Here is a 23,903-nt window from a genome sequence, read left to right as displayed (position 1 = left end):
GAAATAACAGAGAATGTAGTAAAGTATTAAGTTCAACGTGACGATCTGACGTCACATATTAATTAAAGGGATTCAAAACTATTTTTGTCCAACATTGGTTTGGTTTATTTTGAAATTCGTGCAAAGCTACACGAGGGCTATCTGTGCTAACCATATCTAATTTAGCAGTGAAAGACTAGAGGGAAGACAGCTAGTCAACTCTTGGGCTACTCTTTTACCAACGAATAGTGGGATTGATCGTCACATTGTAACGCCCCACAGCTGAAAGGAAGAGCATGTTTGATTGGAGAGGGATTCAAATCCGCGGCCCTCAGATTGCGAGTCGAGCTCCCTAACCACCAGGCCATACGAAATGAGATTAATGAAAATATTAGTTACTTCGTATCTGTTGTCGTATACAGGAAAGTATAAATAATAATATTAACAAAAGGTATTCCAGAAACATATCCTGTGGATCAGCGGACAAAAATAAAATCATTTATTGTTAATTCTATGATGTCACCAAAACTTTGCGAAACGTGGAATTGCGGGTATCGAAACCTGATTTTTATTATAACTTACCGCAGAGCCAGCGGGTTTTTAAAAAAAATGGAACATTATTGTCTTAGTTCCTCTTATTCAATGGGAAATGTAAAGGTTATTTTTTAACTTTAAACAAGTATTCAAAATCATTATTTGATGTTTCTTTTCACTCTTCTGCTATTGAATATGCCCCACAATGGGCAGAGCACAGATAGCCTATTGTGTAGCTTTGTGCTTAACTTCAAACAAATCAAAATTAAATGTTAATGTCTCTTTACCTTCTCACTCAAGACTTAATTTCTCAATCCTCAAAGATTGAGGTGACTACCTTCCCACAACTGGCTGCAGACGGCAAAAGGCCTTACAACGCTAGAAACCGGGTTTCGATACTCGTGGTGGGCAGAGCAAAGATGGCCCATTATGTAGCTTTGTGCTTAATAACAAACAAACAAACTAATTAACAGAAGCTATTGAACACAAGATGGTAAAACTGTGATTAATCGCTTCAGAACTTGTTGAATATTGATATTCATTGGTTACTAATTAATTGAGGCGTAAATAAGTTATTCTCATTTAGAAACATTGTCGCTAAAGGACGACCAAACGTAACAACAAGGTACATACAGCATATCAGTTAGTTTTAAAATATGAACGATATTTCAAAAATAAGAGGGACTAGCAATACAAAATCATCACAGTTTAAAATAGTCACGTAACTAAAATTTTGTTTTGGACCTACATACACGAAATTTGACACATTTATGTATATAAAGATATAGAAAAAACAAAAAGACAAAATACGATCGTATTATTAACACTAATTTTCTATAAAGGTTTATCGGGGGTATGAACACAAACTTAAATGCATATTCAAAATTAAGCAATTAAAATATAAACTTTCGAAACACGCTTAGCTTTATAATATTTTTTTATCGCAAAGATACACTATGGACTATCTGCGCTACTTCCACCGCGGGATCGAACCATGAATTTTAGCATTATAAGCCCTGAAGCTTACCACAGAGCCACTTGGAGTATGGAGGCTAATACAAAAAATTAAATAATCTAGAATAAACTTTATAAAAAGGCCAAGATTTTACATAATTCTAAATTACTATAAAAATATAAATCAAATGTAATTTCAACCATAGAGGGCGTCACTAATCAAAACGTATAAACTCAATAATGGTTTTACTCGTATGTATCAGGTTCCCCAGTGGCTCAGCTGTAAGTCTGGAGGCTTACAACGCTACAAACCGGATTTTGATACCAGTGGTTGGCATAACACAGATAGCTTATTGTATAGCTTTGCGCTTAACAACTAACATAAACGTCGGCCTGACATGGCTTGATGAAAATTTGCGAGATGTGGGATCGAAACCCGTTGCTACAATGATCACCTTTTTCATCATGGAGGAGTTAAAATGCGACGGTCAATCACACTATTCGTACGTAACGAGTAGCCCAAGAGTCGGTGATTGGTAGTGGTGACTAGCTGCCTTCCCACTGGGATGTAACTTCAAAAGTAGGGAAGGCTAGCGAAGAAAGCCCTTGAGTAGCTTTGCGCGAAATTCAATGAACAAACATACAATCAAGACGGAATTACCTTGACCATCAGAGTTCAATTTAATACATAACAGAAAGTATAGAACACTTTTTTCAGCCTAATTGGGCGTCAAAAGTCGAAATATGTAAACTCGATAAAGATTTTACTCGTAAGTGTTAATTGAGCAGTTCAGGAAAAACAATCTTTTATAGATTTTAAAAAAAGTGAATATAGTCATTTATCAGTTCTGAACTTTGTTAGATATTTTAAAACTAAAATCTTTCAATATATGTGAAACGCTATGAAATTGTGCCTAAAAATGTTTAATGGCATTGCCTTTTCGTACTATATGTACTATATCAATCAAATCGTATTAATACTGTGCTAAACTCAAAAGGTCCAGTTTCATTTCCTACTATCTTTTTCAATGTTTTCACGGGTTGAAATAGTCAAATAAAAATAGATTTCTTAGAGTCAAACAGTAACAACACCAAAACAATCTATATCAATATATTTTCACCCGTGTTTGTATTTACTCTGTTTCCAACTAAACATAATTCGTACTTTAAGTGTTATGTTTTACTCTATCTTATCTCCTCCCATGCGAACTTATCACACCTTTTAACCTCGTAATGTCATCCACCCATGAGACAAGAAAATACTCACGCTCGTCTCCTTAATTATTGGCTCAAACGTTGACGAATTTTAAAACCTGTCATCACATACATGTATCTGTCTCTACCATTGTCAATCACTAAGCCTCGTTATACTCTACAAATCTATATAACTTGCATGTTTTTTCTCTTTGCTTTATTTTATTATACACGCCTTCTGTGGAATTAAAAAGACGGATTGGGCGTGGCCCAGAATTAGCATGCTTGAAAAGTAAATTCGAAGGTTCAAGGTTCGCGTCACCTTCCCTCAGAAAAGCGCCCCTATAAAGGAAAACTAGGTTTAACTCACACAGAGTGAGAAACGTACAACTAGACAGTTTTTTATTTGAAGTTAAGCACAAGGCTACACAATGGGCTATCTGTGCTCTGCCCACCACAGGTATCGAAACCCGGTTTATAGCGTTGTAAGTCTGCACACATACCGCTGCGCCACTGGGGGGCAAAACTAGTCAGAAGGCAGGTTTAGTACATAAGAAACTATTTAAGACATCTCACCACTCGGTCAGACGAAAGAAACCCAAGATTAGGAGGTGGGTGTTACTGACTAACTGCTTCCCAAGATTAGGAGGTGGGTGTTACTGATTAGCTGCTTCCCAAGATTAGGAGGTGGGTGTTACTGATAAGCTGCTTCCCAAGATTAGGAGGTGGGTGTTACTGACTAACTGTTTCCCAAGATTAGGAGGTGGGTGTTACTGACTAACTGCTTTCCAAGATTAGGAGATGGGTGTTACTAACTAACTGTTTCCAAAGATTAGGAGGTGGGTGTTACTGACTAACTGCTTTCCAAGATTAGGAGGTGGGTGTTACTGACTAGCTGTTTTCCTTTAGTTCTGAAATTCAAAGTTGGAGTCGACTATTCGCAGACAGATCTTATATAGTTTTATGAGAATATTTTAGAATAAATGAACAATTAAACAGACAAGCGAGACATGGGAAATGATAGAGTGTCACTCCTTACGAGAATCTTTTTTTTTCTGTCTTTCTCGCATACTAGGAAAGTCTGTCAAGTGTCCAACTGCTTTTCTTTTCATCTACGCCTTGCCCTCTTTTGTTCAAAAAATAAAACAAGTAAATAGTTGTACAATCGTGGATGTGCCTATATATAATACACAAATCATCTGTTTATTGGTTTCCACCGCGCTATGTAATGGTTGGAAGTTTTTGATTTATTAAAAACACCTCAACCAACCAAGAGCATATCAACTAGTTATCGCCTGAAGTATCATATTTCTTATTTCGCCTCGCCTCTCAGAGAACAAAGAAACAAATTATACCGTACATAGAGTACTTACGAGAAACCAGGTATTGAGAGGTTTGTGCAGCACTCTCGTCAAATCGAGCTTGTATAATATACACTACCACGTCACGTTCCATTGCAGGTCTCACCCATTAATGCGTGCTCTAAACTTTAACCTGACCTCGTGGTGAACCACTTCAGACCTAGAATATGGCCAAACACCATCTTCTCTTGCCTTGATTTTTCACTTCTTTAGAGTCTTGGTTGCCGTCGTGAAGTGTCTCTTGTATTTGTTTGGTAATTTTTAGATCTTGGACACGCATAGCCTACTGCTGCTGCTGGGCTGACTGGCAGAGCTCCAAGGCGGTCACGGGGTCTGAGAAGAAACAACTCAGCATCAAGGACTGTTCCCTCTTCACTAGCATGAGTACACGTACGTACAGACACACACACAGACTTGCAGATATATACCAGCTATGAAATGACATATATGCTGTGCATAAATTTGTATATGAACCCAGATCTTTAATAACTCAAATAGTGGAATCAGGGGCAACCGATCAGTCAATCTACGTAGTTTAATACCGTATTGTTGTTCCTGTCTAGAGATCTTCCCTAAAAAAAAAGAAATAATGTTTTTCTAAGCACCAGAATTAGCGAACCCTCGGCGACCGAACGTCTTCAAGATAAATTTTGTTAAGGGATGAAAACGTTCTATGTTTAACTATTTTAAAGAAATCAAATAAGGAATGTAAAAAATAAAACGTAAAGAAAAATATATAACGTGCGAATATGTACACGTATATCTATGTACATATATATGCGTGTGTGTGTGTGTTTGTCCCTATTGTCCTGATGCTCATTTCAATTTATCAAAAAAGCAGGAACAAATAATTACCTATGTACCGAGTACAAACATATTAGTTATAAAAATCGACCCCCCCCCCTTCCCTAGTGGTTCAGTGGTAATTCGTTTCACTACCCGTGGTGGGTTTGTTTGTTTTGAATTTCGCACAAAGCTACACGAGAGCTATCTACGCTAACCGTCCCTAATTTAGCAGTGAAAGACTAGATGGACGGCAGCTAGTCATCACCACCCACCGCCAACTTTTGGGCTACTATTTTTCCAACGAATAGTGGGATTGCTCGTTACTTTATAACGCCCCCACGGCTGAACGAGCGAGCATATTTGGTGGGAGGGGGATTCGAACCCTCGATCCTCAGATTGCGAGTCAAGCGCCCTAACCACCTGCCATGTAGCGTTGTGGTTAGCAACAACCACAATTAAAATGATTCAAGAATTGTGACAAACATCAGCCTCGATATATCATTTATTTATAATATTAGAGTTAACATATTTATTACTAGTTAAACTATCATCTTTCTTCATATAGCTGTAAAACACGTTTCTTATGCGTATTTTTCCCCAAGCATAAGCTACCACTCTTTCTGTTTTGGTGGTTGCCTTTTTCTTACGGAAAAAAGGATAACGTGTTTAACAACGAATAGATGCGTTGACTGCGTAATCCCAAGGAAAAAAAATTATTTTTACCTGAAACCACAAGTAATAAAGATTTCCCCCTTTTCCCTTTCTTGTCTGAGCTATGGGTTTTATGTATCTTGAAGTCGTACAAATCCCGATAACAAAATTGATTTGTGAAGAGAAGATGAAAATATACTTCGAAACACGAGCTTGCAGATATTTCATGGATTGCAGTATGGTGACAAATAAAGGCCTTGTTCTGTAAATTTTGGATTGCTTAAAAAAAAAGCTGAACAAGCATGATACAGAATTTAAGTTTATATTTCAAGATCGTGAAAGATAAATGTCTTTTATCAAAACTCTGGAAATGATCTGGAAACAGATACTGATATCTGAATAAATTAAAGGTGTAAAGTCTGGAAATTATGTGGAAACAGATACTGATATATATAATTAGCTTAAAGGTGAAGTGTGTAAGTTATTTGGAAACAGATACTGATATCTAAATAAGTTAAAGGGGTAAACTCTAGGAATTATCTGGAAACAGATACTGATATCTAATTCGCTTAAAGATGTGAAGTCTGGAAATTATCTGTTTCCAGATAACTTATGTCTAATTAGCTTAAAGGTGTGAAGTCTGTAGATTATCTGTAAACAAATACTGATGTCTAATTACCTTAAAGATGTGAAGACTGGAAATTATCTGGAAACAGATACTGATATCCAATTAGCTTAAAGATATGAAATCTGTAGATTAACTGGAAACAGATACTGATATCCAATTAGTTTAAAGGTGTGAATTCGTGTGGTAACGAGCACATCTAATATTTTTATATGCTTTACAACACAATATTTCTATACAAATAATCTTTATTTAGCTAAAAGTCACTAATTTTAATTCAATCATTGCTGTGTAGATAATTAGTAATTAATTAAGACAACATTAGTACATTTTCTTTGTTGTTTGCGATGACATAAATCTAGTTTAGCAAATGACTTTTAAATATGACATAGACGTATTTGATGTTTCCTTTCTTTCACTGCTTTTAAATAGACCAGACGAGAAACAAATATTGCTTTGATCAGCAGTTATGCTATCTCATATGTATCATGTTGCTATTGCACGTATATTATCGTTATACTGTAAATGATACTCGGTATAACGCTATACAACCGCAAATATAAAGTGTTGGTTACAAATGTTGCGCTGTATAATAACACGAAATAACCACCATTTGTTCTGTTTTACACAATAACGACAACACTTTGTGTTGCATGTTTTTGCACTAGATTTTATGCTTGTGAAAAAAAGTTTAGTGTTTTATTTCATTGAAGGACGTCATAAAAAGCACTTTTTTCATTTTGTTATTAACATGTATTTTTTCTTTTTTTTTTACAATTAACACGAAACAGATTTCGTTACTTTTCATTCCTAAGGTTTCGTCCCAGAAACAAATAATTCCAGAATGTTAAGTGCAAAGTTGAAAAGTCTTTGTATTCCTAGCTCTATAGAATGTAGTAATCACTGAAACATTCACTAACTAAGAGTTGAACCTTAACAGTGAGCTGTTCGTAAGATTAAAATTATCCCTAGAATTTAATAGCAGAAGACGGAAATCACCCAGAGTACGATTAAAAACTAGCTCTTGTAGAATAAGGTTTTATCACTTGACACCAGGGGGCAGAATCTGAAAGTTAAATGGTTTTCAATAGGGATCCCTCCTTCCTCCCTTTATGCCAGTGGCTGAGCGGGTAGACGTAGAGCTGGTTCGATCCCTGCGGTGGGCACAAAGTAGATACCCCATTGTGCAAATTCGTGCTTAGCAACAATCGCAATGTGAATCAGTCATTTAGTTCCTCAAGTTGTAATGTTTACAAGTTTCAACGTGGTGTTTTTTATTTCTGGTATAGTGTTATCATTTTGTCATTCGAAAGTGAAAAAATATAGAAGGACAGTGGTAAATACTTTGGAAACTGTGTCTCGATGGGACAGTAGTAAGCCTACAGACTTACAATATTAAAATTCTGGGTTAGATTACTGCGGTGGACAGTGCAAATAGCCCAGTGTGGCTTTGCGTTAAAAAACAGACAAATAACCTTGAATAAGTGTATTTATGTTTTTATTGTTGTTGTTTTGTAAATCTACCACTAGATTTTGATCACAAATAATTAAAAAATAATACAGATTACTTTATCTTATCATACATCATGGGAAAATCCTGACTACCTAATTAACGCCCCCGAGGCGTTGCAACCTGCAAAAAAAAAGGGGGGGCGTTAATTATAGTATTTGTGTAGTTCCGGATTCTATTTCTCACATGTGATTTGTTGATTTTCAATACTAATAAGTGTGTATGTATTTGTTTTTCTTCTTCTTCTTTTTTTTCAAATCAAAAATGCAGTAATAAAAGTGCATTATATATTGGATTACCATTGCTGTCACACAAGGTAAGCTTTATAAAGTTAGAAAGGGGCTGTTAATTAGGGGCAATACGGCATTAAGGATTACTCATAGGATGAGGAAAAGCGCCTGGTGACAAGCAGATGAACTTAACTACCGTTCTGGCCTGTTGTAAGAGGCTTTAGTAACATATAATTTACAGTACTGTTTACAAATTTTTACAGTTTATAGGAGAAATATCGGCAATAACTTTTAATAATCTAAATAAGGTAAAATTTCAACATCATATCTTGTTTTAGTGCTTAGAAAATTCTAGTGGATGATCAAAGTTCTTTGATATCGTCAATCTCTTTATTTGCGTTACTAGAATCAGTAAGATTTCTTCACATAAATATTGGACACATTTGGAAGAACTTCTAAAACACATTATACTTCTCTCCAGTGAATTTAGAATTTAGAAATACGGTGTCAACACATAAGGTTAAGTCACGTGCTCAAAAAGTATCATAATACACGTAACAAAATACTATTCCTGATCGATACAAATTTGAACATCAAAGAGGTATACATGACAATCGATGTCAATGTTTCTACTGTTTTATAATCAGTAAAGAACTGTGTTACTTCAGTTTATGTTGAAGAATGTTAAAAGTGTTTCATGAAATAATTTCAGATTTAGCGTATACTTATAAATTTGGAACTGATCAATAAAATGTATTTACTAAAGCTGGAACTGTTCTATATTATACACTTAATGAAGTTGGAACTGATCATTAAAATATACTTATTAAAGCTGGAAGTGCTTTATATTATATATAAACTAAATCTGGAAGTGCTTTATATTATATATAAACTAAATCTGGAAGTGCTTTATATTATATATGAACTAAATCTGGAAGTGCTTTATATTATATACTTAGTAAAGCTGGAAGTGCTCTATATTATATACTTAGTAAAGCTGGGACTGTTCGATATGATATACTTTTTAAAGGTGGAACTGTTAGTTATTATATACTTACTAAAGCTGGAACTGCTATATATTTTCACCGTTTATGTACAGTTGATCTTCTTGGAAGGGAGGGGGTATACAAGTTGACGAACCTCTCAATTCAGTTTCATAAGAAAATAAAACTCGTTCGAATCAGTTTAAAACTATAGTAATTCATACTTAAAATTTATGGCAAAAACGTCGTCCTATGAAATTTTAGTAAGCGTTATAAAATGGTCAAAATATAAAAAAAAACATATTAGAAATCCGTGATTAGATGATTGCTTATTTCTGTGAGAAAAATCTTAATTTGAAGAAATATCTCTGATTGTAAACATTGTAAAAAGTTCGTAAGATAATAACATTACTGTAAGGAGTTGAAAGATGCATAAAAAGCTTCACCACTCGTTTTGAAATTCACTTTTTTATAACACAAGACGTGCTGTGATTACAAACTTACCGTTTATAGTAACCCAGAGCAAAAAATAAACACCTCTAATTTTATCAACTGATACTAGTTAAATCCACGGGTCGGACGTGGCTTAGTGCTTAGTGTGTCCGGATTGTGAAAACGAAAATTCATAGTTTGCATTTCGTTACTGCAAAAAATGCGTCCATACTTTAGGCCGTGGGTGTGCTATAAGGGTGACAGTTAATTCCCACATTTCGACCAGTCAAGAATAGCCTAAGATATTGTGTTTGGTATTCGTTGACTTGTTGCTTTCTCTCTTGTCCACCATTTATGGCCGACTACATACCCCTTTGTCAAGCTTTGCGCAAAAATAATAAAACAAACAAGTAAATAAACGCTCAGCAGAAACATTCTACATGCTCAGTAAAACATTAAAATATAACAACATTTAATACACTAAAACCTATAACGAAGGTTAGGTTCTAAACAATTTTATGTATTTACATAACCGGTAAAGTTTATGTGTCTGTGACTGAGATTTCGCGCAAAGCTCACAAAGGATTATTTGAGCATAGCCGTCTAAATATTAGCTGATAGATTAGAGAAGCATGTGTGTTTTCTGATAGCAAAGCCACATCGGGCTATTTGCTGTGTCCACAGAGGGGAATCGAACCCCTGATTTTAGCGTCGTAAATCCGAAGACTTACCGCTGTCCCACCAGGAGACAGGTTAGAAAGAGGAGACAGTGATTCATTAGGACTCACCTCCAACTATTCAGTTAATCTACTTGAATAAGAGGTTTGACCGCTATTCTTATAGCGCACCCATGGCCTCAAAGTGCGGAAGGCTTTTTAGGGCAACAGGCCGCGAACCATGAACCCTCGAATTCCTAAACTGGATATGATAAGTGCTAGTAAAAACACCGTTTCATAAGATTATGTGAGTAACGCGCTAGTACAGAACATTAAGGTGTTAATAACTTTCGTATTTTCAAAATAGCTAATAAATTTATCAACTATATGATTCTGTTACTCATTTCGCTTTAGAGTTTCGATTCAAAGCAATAAAATAATTTCATTTTACCTTGGTGCAAGATTCTAACTGTTGTACTACAGTCATTTTCAGGCTTACGTCATTGAGGGCTGCAGTATATAGTAGTCTGTAGCTTGAAGCAAAAAAAATGTTCTTAACGTGAAGAAACCTGTATGTATTTTATTTTGTTGTCATTACCAACCTGCATTGAGTTTGATAGCTACGATTGAAGTATATATAAACATGGCTTGGTTCACTTAGATTGTATACACACTTGTACTCAAGTATGAATGTCGTGTATATTTCCTGATGTCTGAATAACGGCAGTGTATTACAAAGGCGTGTCATTGAATAAATTAAAGCTTACACAGGGTGGTTTAAAAGCAGGACTCACCTAGCCTGGTGGGTAGCAGGCTTCGATTGTGAATCCGAGGATTTGTGGTTGCTCGCACGCGAAAAAAAAGTACTCAGCACTTTATAGCGGTGAGTTTGCTATAAAAATAGTTGAGTAGCTCAAGAGGTGACGGTGGGTGCTGTTAACTAGATCCCTTAATTCTATCCGTTCAAAAGAAACATAACACATACCGTCTTCCAGGATATTCACAACGCCTTTGTTAATTCAAAAGAAACGTAAGACATACCGTGTTCCAGGATCTTCACAACGCCTTTGTTAATTCAAAAGAAACGTAAGACATACCGTCTTCCAGGATATTCACAACTACTTTGTTAATTCAAAAGAAACGTAAGACATACCGTCTTCCAGGATCTTCACAACGCCTTTGTTAATTCAAAAGAAACGTAAGACATACCGTGTTCCAGGATCTTCACAACGCCTTTGTTAATTCAAAAGAAACGTAAGACATACCGTGTTCCAGGATCTTCACAACTACTTTGTTAATTCAAAAGAAACGTAAGACATACCGTGTTCCAGGATCTTCACAACGCCTTTGTTAATTCAAAAGCAACATAACACATACCGTTTTCCAGGATCTTCAAAACAACTTTTATACACGACGTTTAATGTGATAAGAAAACGGCATGAAAACTAACTAAATTCCATACAACCTTTTTTTCTTCTTCTTGTAATCAAGCTTGAAAAAATTATAGAGTAAACAGAGGATATTTGAGTCATGTACAACCACAGTTTATCGAAGTTTTTACAGTATGTTATTAAAATGTCTTCTCGATTGGAAGATTTAAAATATAACCTTCCTAATAAAGACGTCCACCGGCTGTGACGCACTAACCTTACAATAGAGCAAACAAGATCAAGCATAATCTAAGTAACACTGAAGTGCTAGATATGATAAAAATCATCTAGTTATCAGGTTACAGAGTGAAAAGAACCAAACATGTCAAAATATGGACATCGAAACTGGATGGCTTGTTTAGCGCAAAGCTATACTATGGGCTATCTGCTCTGCCCACGACGAGTATCGAAACCCAAATAATAGCTCGGGGTCCGGTGGCTCAGCGGTAAGTCTGATGGCTTATAACTTTAAGAATCGCATTTCGATACCTGTGATGGGTACAGCACGGATAGCCCATTATGTAGCTTTGTGCTTAACATCATAGAAACACTATTGGGGAGCATCGAAACTGAAGCGAATATAAAATGTTGTTGTTATTTTTACGACGATGTAATACTCCATCTTGTAAACAAAAATGTACAGATAACCATGAGTAACAACCTACAATATACTATATAAGGTCCTGTGTTTACAGATAAATGAACTGGTTAGAATATAAAATATTGTTGTTGTTATTTTTACGACGATGTAAAGCTCCATTTTGTAAACAACCATGTACAGATAACCATGAGTAACAACCTACAATCTACTATATAAGGTCCTGTGTTTATACATGTAGATAAATGAACTGGTTAGAATATAAAATATTGACAAAACCTTGTCGAAACGTTGTACATTTGCTGTTATGTTAAACTTATATTAAAGTTTTTCTTCATTACCCATTCAAGCCGTCTCCAGCCATTATTAGTCTCAAAGTGGGTTCCTCGTCATCGAAAGTAAAATATTGCTGTTGTTATTTTTACGACGATGTAAAGCTCCATCTTGTAAACAACAATGTACAGATAACCATGAGTAACAACCTAAAATCTACTATATAAGGTCCTGTGTTTATAGATAAATGAACTGGTTAGAATATAAAATATCAAACAAATTATAGCAAGAAATCTAGCAGTTAATGTCATCTTATAAAGTTAATCATTTTTGTTATGGTTTACCTCGTTTATAGCACATAATATGGTGTTCCAAGTGTTGGAATTCCCACTGATAGCATTATGTTTACAATCCAGATTCACCTTGCTTTATTCTGACAGGAGAATAGTAGACAATCTAAGTGGGAGAACAACAGCAAGATGGTTAAACAACTGACAGAAACTTGAGAACTATTAGCCAAAATGTGCAAGACCATGACTTGATATACCAACACATTAAGAAGAGTTGGATGTTGAACGTATAACCACCATTGTATTGGTTGACACAACAGTAAACCAATAGATATTTTTATACAGGGAAAATCCTAGTTTTTAATGTACGTGTCATGCTTAGAAATGTATGCAATGAAATGGAGATGACTGATAGAGACTTAAACAAAACAAAATATAAAATGTGGGAGAAAGACAAAAGATAAAAGCGGGACCTAATATATCAAACATTTGCCTCACACTGTACAAGTGAAATGATAACAGGAGGGTAAGACAGGGTGACTTTGATAATGTTTTGGTATTACTATACTGGCATCGTGATTTACCCTGATCCATGTAGTTAGAAATCACTATACTAACATTGCGCTTTAGCCTGATCTTAACAGTTTGGAATCACTATACTAACATCATGCTTTAGCCTGATCCTAGTAGTTTGGAATCACTATACCAGCATCGTGCTTTAGACTGATGCTAATGTTTTGGAATTACTATACCAATATCGTTCTTAAGCCTGATGCTGATGTTTGAGGATTACTATACTAACGTCGGAGTTCAATACTCACATTGGGCATAGCACAGAAAGCCCATTGTGTAGCTTTGTGCTTAATAGCAAATCAAACAAATACTTATAATAATGCAAAGTAAAATTTATTTAGTAAGTTTCTACTAAAATCTTCTATATGTACAAACCTTGTCGAAACTAAAATTTGTTAAACAATTTTCTATTAAAATCTTCTATATGTGCAAGCCATGTCTAAACCAATATATATACTTAATAATTTTCTATAAAAATTTATTTTATATGCAAACTTTGCCCGAAGCAAAATTTTATTTAATAATATTCCATTAAAGTCCCTTATATGAGCAACTTTGTCCAAACAAAAATTAGTTTAATAATTAAAATCACTTTGTCTAAAGCAAATTCTACTTAATAATGTTAGATTAAAATATACATATGTCAAAGCAAATGGACTTAATAAATTTCTATTAAAATATCCCATGTGCACAGATTTTTGTCCATATTATGTAAAGTGCCTTCAGGCTAACTTATTATTCTGAGGGGGTCGTTTGTTTATCTGTGATCTGAACAAAAACATTCTCTATTGTAAGAAAGTATCTTTCTCTTTACTTCATTGTGCTTTTATTTTGACCCCCCCCCCAAAAATGTAGATGAAATCGTAATTGAAATATGCGAATTATATTAACTAAAAACTCTATTATACTTTTATTTTGATTCAGAAACAAATGTAAATGAAATTGTAATTTAAAAATGCAAATTATATTAACTAAAAAATTAATTACTAAGATGATGCAGAAAAACCTTGTGTATATACATGCGTGGAGAAGAATATAACAGATGAGAGAAATCGACCAAATGAAAGAGGTTTTTAAACGCTTTATGACAGAGACAAAACATATCATTAATATGTTTAAATGTAACGAGTTTATAAAAACTAATGCTGTGACTTTTCAAATAATAAGATAAGAGATGTGTTAAATTACAAAAACAAGTGAAAAACCCAATGTAAAAATTGAGAAAAAATGAAATTTCTAAAAAACAGAATACTAACTAGTAAAACTGATGCATAAAAACGGTAAGAGTGAGCCATCTCTTACAAGTTATTTGTATGCTATCTCAGGTTTGATTTGCTTTAGATTTCATACCAAACTACACGATAGCTATCCGTTCCTAATTTAGCAGTGAAAGACTGGAGGGAAGGCAGCTAGTCCTCACCACCCACCGCCAACTCTTGGGCTACTCTTTTACCAACGAATAGTAGGATGTACCGTCACATTATAACGCGCTCACGCCTGAAAGGACGAGAATGTCCAGTGATGGGGATACGAACCCACGACCGACAGATTGCGATTCGAGCGCCCTAACCACCAGGCCATGCCGGGGCTCGTTATCTCAGGTATGACATAACTTGTAGGTTTCACTTTCATTTTAGCTTAAATGCCAGGTAGAAGAAAAAAAGTTTCCGTGAAGTAACACACTTTATACAAATGTGTATGTAAGCAAAATTAGCCTCCTCCCGGTAATGCAGAGGTAAGCTTGAGGACTTATAAACTCTTAAATTCTGAGTTTGATCAAGGACTAATCCCACAGCAGATTAGAAGCTTTCCGTAAAAATATATAGAAAACAGGCCTATTCCACAGCGTGGTTCCAAGCCTTCCGTAGAAATAGGCGTATATCAATGATCAATCTTGTTTAAGAACCATTATGAACACTGTTGTTTATAAACACGAATAATAAATAGTTAAGATGCTAGACGGCGTTTCACAAAGAGCCAGCTCACTGATTTTTTTTTTTTTTTTTATATTCAACATGTCTGCCACCGTTTTACAGGGATGCATGCATACAAGCACTAAACAAGGTTATCACACGCAATGTGCACTTTCTAGCGTGACTGACTTCGCTATTATTTGTTTAGTGGTTATTCTGCACTGGAAATAAGTAGGCTTACTTATTTTGATACACCCTGTACTTATCCTACGAATTCTTATAATACGCTTGTTCAAGCGAGAAGAATTACAACTGGTACAATAGACGTATTCCTCTTAGATGTACAATTGAACAATTTCAGTTATAAAAATACAAAAATTCTTTCCCAAAACAACTTAGTAGTAAAAGACTTATTTCGAAAGTGGTCAATTACTCGAATATTTTGTCTTCTGTTAAAGACTTTCTTTAAAAACGCTTTCTTCAACTAACATTTTAAAACTAGTTACCACGCTTTAAAATACAATTCGCAATCGATTTGTCGAGACTACCATCTAGTATTTTAACGGCCTTTTACGTATTAATGGCTTTTTCTCTCTCTCTCTTTGTAGTAATTAAGTAAAATAAACAGTAGGCATGTTTATGTACGATCTTTTCTGACGTAAGTTCATGGCAATTCAAAATTGTTATTTGTCCTCTTCGTACACTAATACAACCAAGAAATTACATCAGAGTCCGTAATGATAAGCAGACGATATGACAGAGATTCGTACATTGTTCTAAACAACTCGTTAGAAATGAATTGGAAAGTTCCAAGGTGCTTACATTCATATGCAAATTACCTACAAGTACATAAGTGTGATATATAAATATATATGCTAACAAGAATATGGTTAAACATCCATAAAATATTTAATAAAAATGTTTCTAAAACTCAGCTTTGTTTTATTACTGTAAAGTATTAACGAAAACTAAAATAGTGATACTCTTTAATACAAATGTCTCTAAAATTAAGCCTTGTTTTTATCACTGTAAAATATTAACGAATACTTTTTAATACAAATGTTGCTAACATTGTTTCTTTGATTATTATTTGAAGCGTTAAGAATATATATATATACATATCTAGGCCTATTGTTCGTATCTAATCGCATTTGTCCGTGTTATTAATGCAGTTGTGTCGTAAGTGTAAGGTTATGAGTAATATACATTGATAATTATTGTCTACATTTTTACCTATTTATACATAAACTAATAAAATAAGAATCTCGTAATTCATCCGTCACTATACCTTTCCCATTGTCCTTGTTCTTGGTGTAGCAACTCTGATATTTAGGCTTAATTACATGTGCTTAGTTGTAACTTGCACGTGTTTACTTTACCGATATGAATTGGAATAATATATATCATACTTATGCATAATAACTGTGTCACCACGACATTATAAACAAGAGGGAATCCTCAATAGCCCAGCTTTAATTAGCTCTCAAATCGGTCAAGAAATGGAGCTATGAGCTAAAAGTTTGTACTTGAAAATACTCGGAGCCATTCTATGAGCCGTTATGCCGCAGCTAAAAATATTTAAAGATCGAGCTGGGTTATTCATAATAACGACGGAATTTAAAAGAGTTTATAAAACTATATTTGTCTAATTGTTGTTACATTACAATTAAGTAAACACTTCTACCTAACTATTATGTATTATTTAAAATGTATAAAAACCTTCAGGATTTATTCCATGTCATAATAATGAAACTCAAACGAAATTCAACATGTTGCTGTTACTTTACTTAATACTGAACTACATAGGTTATTGTTACCTTACTTCTCACTGAAGTACACATGTTACTGTTACCTTACTTCACACTAAACTACATAGGTTACTGTTACCTTATTTCACACTAAACTACACATGTTGTGGTATGTTACTTCAGATTAAACTATATATGTTGTTGTTACCTTACTTCACACTAAACTACACATGTTGCTGTCACCTTACTTCACCCTAAACTATACATGCTGCTGTTACCTTACTTTACACTGAACTACAAAAGTTGCTATAACCTTACTTCACATTATACTATACATGTTTCTCTTACGTTACTTCACACTAAACTACACATGTTGATGTAACCTTACTTCACAATAAACTACACATGTTGCTGTTACCTTGTTTCACACTAAACTACACATGTTGTTCTTACCTTACTTCACAATAAAATACACATGTTGCTGTTATCTTACTTCACACTAAATTACATATGTTGTTTTTTTACTTCACATGCTGCTACTCTCTTACATTTCAACATTTAATGTTTGAGCACTCAATACTAAAGTAACACAAAGGTTATTGTTCTAATGATGTACACTTCATTACTGCAACATTTAATGTTACAATACTCAACTATAAAATACCACAAAGAGTATTATTCTAATGCTTTACATTACAGTACTACAACGTTGTTTTGACACCCAACACTACACTACCTGAAAGGTTATTATTTTAGTACTCTATAATACAATGCTTCAAAATTTAATGTTTCAGTATTCAACAACACCGTACTACAATATTTAATGTTTCAATACTTAACATTACCGTACCATAAACCTTATTGTTCCAATTTGTACACTAAAGTACTACAATGCTCAACGTTTCGATAATGAGCACTACAGTGTCACAAAGTTTATTGTTCAAATTCTCTACTCCACACTGCCTCAAAATTGAATATTTAACTACTTTACATTTAAAACCCTACGTATGTTACTCCATACGCTAAACTACTCAAACGTTATTATTCAATTCATCCATCTTTGATTTTATTATTTATGAAATAATAGCATGCACTCATGCGATTGGTAGAAATTTTACTACAACAATGGCCTAAGCTTCCATCGAAACTTGCATTTGGATTTCAACTCGTTTGAGTATAGCTATTGAATAGGCTTAAGAGATAATCTCTTGCTAATATCTGTCGTTGAGTAATTAGTCAGGTCCGCAGGAGTTATTACGTATACGTGACAGCAAGAAAGATGAATCAACTTCGCTGGGAATTTACCAAAACTCAAGTGTAAAAATATGAATAATATTTAAAAAATCTTTAGCAATTCAGTAACGTGTTACAAAGTCGAGAGTTTAAACTACTGGACTATTATTACTTTAGGCACTTCAAAGTAACACTATAACATTAAAATTATTTAATGTAATAAAAAAGGACCGTATCCTGCCTAAAGAAATAGCATTTAGAATTTTAAAAAACTCCATTTTTAATGTGACAGAAAGAAATATAATCGAATAAGCTGTTGTGAAAAATGTTTTTTAGCGCAAAACTGCACAAAATAAGCTACCCGCACCGTGTCCCGCACCGAATTCTATCATTATGTGCAAATTTTACATGAATCTGGTACCTACAGTAACATGATACAGAAACTTAAGATTACGTTTTGAACAAAGAAACTAACTTGTTCTTTTTGTTCTTGCTATTATACCATAAAATAGTTATTCATCAGATTCTTATTTCCATGTTTTGATTCAGTAATCTACAATAGGAACGCGTATTCAGAGTTACTCGATCTGGATAGTTCAAAATATCCTTTTTTACAGACTTGTAAAGTTTTCCATAAAAAAGCTAACACAAAACATCGTTCATTAAAACCTTTAAAAGCGTGATTAACCATCCTTAGAATTATTACAATATGCTTAACAACGTTCACAATAATAACCAGAATTTCGTATTTTTCTTTCTCTTATTCGAGCATATAACATGTGTATAGTAGGTTAAGTCATTTATAACAAATTTTATCTTTGCATTTGTTGTTCAAACAGTTCTGCTCCACGGGCGAGTACTTAACTCCCTAAATACATACATTTAAACAACTCCCTAAAACATACGCCTAAACAATTCTCTAAATACCTACATCTGAACATCTCCCTAAATACATACACCTAAACAGCTCCCTAAATACATACACCTAAACAGTTTCCTTTTTAAAATCAGCTGGAAATTTGTTTTTGAAGTTAAGCACAAAGCTACACAAAGGGATATATGTGATCTGCCCACCACGGGTATTGAAACCCGATTTTATGGGTTGTAAGTCGGCAGACATCCCGCTGTGCCACTGGGGGGCAGAAATAAGGAGCTAAGAGAAAACAATATGTTGTTATTATATATTAACAAAACTGATTTTTTTTTGCGTCTTATACAAGCTAAATAAATCAGACCTTTATGTATTTAATGTTCTGTATTTTTACGTGCAACTATCATAAATAAATATTTTATATTCAATTATTCAAAAATATTCAAACAAATTGTGATAGTTTTATTTCTTGTTAAAGCTTTTAAATTTAACTTTAAAATTTGCGATAACATCGAATAATTGGATATCATTATTTTCAATGCATAGAAACTGATGTAGTGCGAATAACTTAATGATATAACAGGAATCTTACTGGGTTAGTTTTCACAGGATTAAGTAGAAAAATCAAATATTCTCCACTTCTCTTATCTGTTGATATATGTATCGGTCAACATAATTCGTGTTTTCACATATCCAAGCCCTCAGTTCCTTCTTAATCCGAATATTGGTAGCATTAAATGAATATATATATACATATAAATGAACACTCTTACGATGACATAATGGTCTCTTAGAAATATAATGTACTTAAATCTTTATAAAACGTTAAAATTTGACCTACTATATCCTCTTGGAAGGCTGGAACTCGGCTATTGCTAATCACAACGATTTCCATTCAAAACAGTCTTCTTCTGGGATCTGCACACGGAATAAGCGAAAAGAGCCGAAATGAGTTTATAGGTGCTTTTGAAATAAAGTCCAATTAATGAACCAGTTCATTACAAACCATTCGCAAAAACCAAAGCTGTACCGTCTATTTTTTATCTTTTTAAACTTACAATATTCTGTACACCAGATGCCAATTTAGCCAGTCATTTTCCCCTCTGTTTGTGTAGCTCTGTCAGCCTGCGGACTAGTGACTGCCAGATCCCGGCGGGACAGTTGAGATTCTTTTATTACGGTTCCACCGAGTGAGGATCTCAGCAGAGCACGAACTTCACAGCGGTTCCTCTACAACTTTACCTAGCGTTAGTGAACGTTGACAAAAACTTCGTAGACGGGTCTGTGCAGTGTTTTTTACAGATAGCAAAGGAGAATTATTTGTCGCTATAAGTTCTCTTCTTAACTCCACCTAAATGTCCCAAATCTGAGAATATAGAATAAGGTTCGGAAACAGGCTTGTCTCTCACTTGAATGATAACTTGCATCTAAACGCACACATCACGCCCGCTGTTTGGGCGGGTTTGTCTACGCGGGCTAAACGCTCACGAGCTGTGACGACATAACATTGCTCGTTCACGCATTGGGTTGCCACGAGCTCCACACTGACTGGCAGGATATCATGAGGTATTTAATGACACGAGTACAAAGAAAGATTATTCATTTGTTCTTTTTTCTTTTTTCCTTTACTGCTATTATTGACACAACCAAACGAAAAACTGAATACCACCTTTAATCCTCAGGTCCATGACATAGCCGCAATTTAAGCAACCTGAATTACCTTCTTTACAAACAATGATGACATGCACAAAGTTCCTATTTTTTCACTTCCCAAACAACTGTCATTTCACGCTCGCGCTGGGCAATGCAACCACTGTTCTAACATTTGTCAAACCCTGTGTCAAGAGTTTGTTGAAACATGACTTCTTTTTACCATAACTCTTTTACAATGGAACAGAAAAGTGTGAAGAAAATGCTTCAACCTCTGCTAACTTAAAGTATTCTTCATCTGTGTTTTTAACAACTACAAGTGTTTGGATTCCCGGACGTGTAGCTCTTGAGCAGAACCAGTTTTAATTTGACTTGACCTAATATATATTATTCTGGATAAATTTTTAATTTTAAAATATCCATGTTTCAGTTCATGAGCAAGATTAGATTGACTGAAACTAACATACCTTGTTTCGTATTCAATGCTGCGACTTGAAATATCTTATCCTGATAGAAATTTCATTTTATTGCGTCTAACATACTGTACTTTCAAATAATTTCACAGCGCTTGCGCAAACGTTGGTTTTTCAAATGGTTAAACTATTATAAGCCTTACATGAAAAATCTGAGCTTTCGATGATCTACTACAGACATTTCAAATCTTACTAGCACAACTTGTCATACCGATGTTTAAATGTTTCGAATTGGAAATTCATAAATATTTTATTGTCGTACAATGTCAAAATGTTTAACGAGTTTGTTCAGATGATCAGATTTTTGAGGTTAATCTTGTAAATTCCTGCCAGTAGCATATTTTTGCTCATCAGGCTCTGTTTTTATAATGCATGGCACTACAAATAACCTGTAATTCCTGATAGATCAAAGTCTCGAATGATAAACAATGATGAATGAAACAACACCAACCCGTTATTTTAAATACTTATATGTCAGGAGCATCACCACGTGTCTAATCATATTAGAAATACTTTGAACAATGGTAAGTTAAAAAACCAAGAACTAATTTTGTGAACAAGGGAAAACCATTATGGCGCTCATCAATTTAGATTAAGAAAATCAAGAAACTGGCATTCCAAGCAAATAAAATGTTCTTTTGAAGTCCTACGACACACAAATACAATGGAACTATTTATTGAGAAGGCTTCGAATTATCGGCCTTAGAGTCACTTTGAAACTATACTCCCGCTTGTACTCCTACTTTTCGAAGTATTAATTAAATAATTATTACAAACACGGGTTTTAATACCTTAAATTCTACTTTTATTTGACGCATTACATAAACTTTTACTGTCAATTAAGAAACTGTATTTATGCGTATAATAATGAGCCGAGTTTCTTGGGAAAATTATACGGGACAGACAGAAAATTTTGGAATTCGTACATGAACACATAAGAAATCAGCGAAAATAGTCCTGTTCCTCGTTTAAATCACTTTTATAAAAGTTTCACAAAATATTATGGAATATTAATCACGATGAAAAAATTAGCACAGAAGAGAACCAAAAAATCATCAAGTAGATTTCAAAAGACACAAAGCGTTTTCCAATGGTTGAGTATTCTTTTTCAGGGAGTAAAAAAAGGTTGTGGTGAATGAAGATAACCTTATTTTCTATGTTTCCCATTATGGAAATGTGATAATTTACAAATTATACTGGAATATGAAAAATATATATTAATAAATAATGTTCCATTTAGATAATTCTGAAATATGTATTAGTATCTTTAGATTTTTATTCAGAAATTTAACTTTTTAAGCATTTTATTGAAGAGATACAAACTGAAATAATAAAATTTTTATAAACCTATATAAATTCTATTCAGGACTTTACAATTAATTGATTTGCAGATTTAAGAAGCCGAAGAGCAGTCAAACGATAATTACTTTTTAGATTTAAGAAATTAAGGAGTAGTCGAATGATAATTACTTTTTAGATTTAAGAAATTAAGGAGTAGTCGAATGATAATTACTTTGTAGGTTTAAGAAGTAGTCGAATGATAATAACTTGGTAGGTTTAAGAAGTAGTCAAATGATAATTACTTTATAAGTTTAAGAAGTAGTCGAATGATAATTACTTGGTAGGTTTAAGAAGTAGTCAAATGATAATTAGTTTGTAGGTTTAAGAAGTAGTCGCATTATAATTATTTTCTAGGTTTAAGAATTAGTCGAATGATAATTACTTAGTAGGTTTAAAAAGTAGTCAAATGATAATTACTTGGTAGGTTTCAGAAGTAGTCGAATTATAACTACTTTGTAGGTTTAAGAAGTAGTCGAATGATAATTATTTTCTACGTTTAAGAAGTAGTCGAATGATAATTATTTTCTAGGGTTAAGAAGTAGTTGAATGATAATTATTTTCTAGGTTTAAAAAGTAGTTGAATGATAATTACTTGGTAGGTTTAAGAAGTAGTCGCATTATAATTACTTTGTAGGTTTGAGAAGTAGTCGAATAATAATTACTTGGTAGGTTTAAGAAGTAGTCGCATTATAATTACTTTGTAGGTTTACGAAATAGTCGAATTATAATTATTTTCTAGGTTTAAGAAGTAGTCGAATGATAATTACTTTGTAGGTTTAAGAAGTAGTCGCATTATAATTATTTTGTAAGTTTAAGAAGTAGTCGAATGATAATTACTTGGTAGGTTTAAGAAGTAGTCAAATGATAATTAGTTTGTAGGTTTAAGAAGTAGTCGAATGATAATTACTTGGTAGGTTTAAGAAGTAGTCAAATGATCATTACATTGTAGGTTTAAAAAGTAGTCGAATGATAATTACTTGGTAAGTTTAAAAAATAGTCAAATGATAATTAGTTGGTAGGTTTAAGAAGTAGTCGAATGATAGTTACTTTGTAGGTTTAAGAAATAGTCGAATGATAATTACTTGGTAGGTTTAATATATAGTAAAATGTTAATTACTTTGTATGTTTAAGAAATAATCGAATGATAATTACTTTTTAGGTTTAAGAAGTAGTAATGATAATTACTTGGTAGGTTTAAGAAGTAGTCAAATAATAATTACTTTGTAGGTTTCAGAAGTAGTAGAATGATAATTATTTTCTAGGTTTAAGAAGTAGTCGAATGATAATTACTTTGTAGGTTTAAAAAACAGTCGAATGATAATTACTTTGTAGGTTTAAAAAGTAGTAATGATAATTACTTGGTAGGTTTAAGAAGTAGTCGAATGATAATTACTTTGTAGGTTTAAAAAATAATCGAATGATAACTACTTTGTAGGTTTAAGAAGTAGTAATGATAATTATTTGGTAGGTTTAAGAAGTAGTCAAATGATAATTACTTGGTAGGTTTCAGAAGTAGTAGAATGATAATTATTTTCTAGGTTTAAGAAGTAGTAATGATAATTATTTGGTAGGTTTAAGAAGTAGTAATGATAATTACTTGGTAGGTTTAAGAACT

At 33.6% G+C, this 23,903-nt stretch overlaps 1 protein-coding gene across 6 annotated transcripts in view; it reads right to left on the bottom strand.

Annotated features, from left to right (window-relative positions):
• Positions 1-20,256, bottom strand: part of LOC106478485 (homeobox protein cut-like) — a 153,296-nt gene extending 133,040 nt beyond the window's left edge. For 3 of the 6 annotated variants that reach the window (XM_022382094.1, XM_022382093.1, XM_022382091.1), the window contains exon 1: positions 19,666-20,256. The gene's annotated coding sequence lies outside the window, so the exon portion shown is untranslated. Of the gene's footprint in view, positions 1-4,034; positions 4,086-8,882; positions 9,107-19,665 lie in introns of those variants that run through there. The other 3 variants (XM_022382088.1, XM_022382095.1, XM_022382096.1) reach the window with 3 other exon arrangements.
• Between the last annotated feature and the right edge of the window lie 3,647 nt (positions 20,257-23,903).

Source organism: Limulus polyphemus, unplaced genomic scaffold (assembly GCF_000517525.1).
Source record: "Limulus polyphemus unplaced genomic scaffold, Limulus_polyphemus-2.1.2 Scaffold216, whole genome shotgun sequence".
Taxonomy (NCBI): Eukaryota; Metazoa; Arthropoda; class Merostomata; order Xiphosura; family Limulidae; genus Limulus; species Limulus polyphemus.
The sequence above is the reverse complement of the archived record's forward strand: the minus strand, read 5'-3'. Positions and strand labels throughout refer to the sequence as shown.